The sequence below is a fragment of the Mastomys coucha genome, unplaced genomic scaffold, assembly GCF_008632895.1.
Source record: "Mastomys coucha isolate ucsf_1 unplaced genomic scaffold, UCSF_Mcou_1 pScaffold3, whole genome shotgun sequence".
Classification (NCBI taxonomy): Eukaryota; Metazoa; Chordata; class Mammalia; order Rodentia; family Muridae; genus Mastomys; species Mastomys coucha.
The window spans coordinates 37410417-37410620 of NW_022196909.1; positions in this window are offsets into that span (position 1 = coordinate 37410417).

Below are 204 nucleotides of genomic sequence, written 5' to 3' on the forward strand. Positions count from 1 at the left end.
TGGCCCCGGGGGTTCTCTAGGAGCAGCCTTCATTCTCTCCCTTCTGTACTCTGTCGACCAACGCCCCCGTCCACTCCCCCTTCAAGCTGTGACTTGGCCACTTAAGGAGACCCAGCTGGGATCTCTGATTAGGGTCTTTAAAAATCCAATGTTTTGAACTCGTATATTATTTACTTATAAGCTCCGTATTCTTCAGCGTCGTGG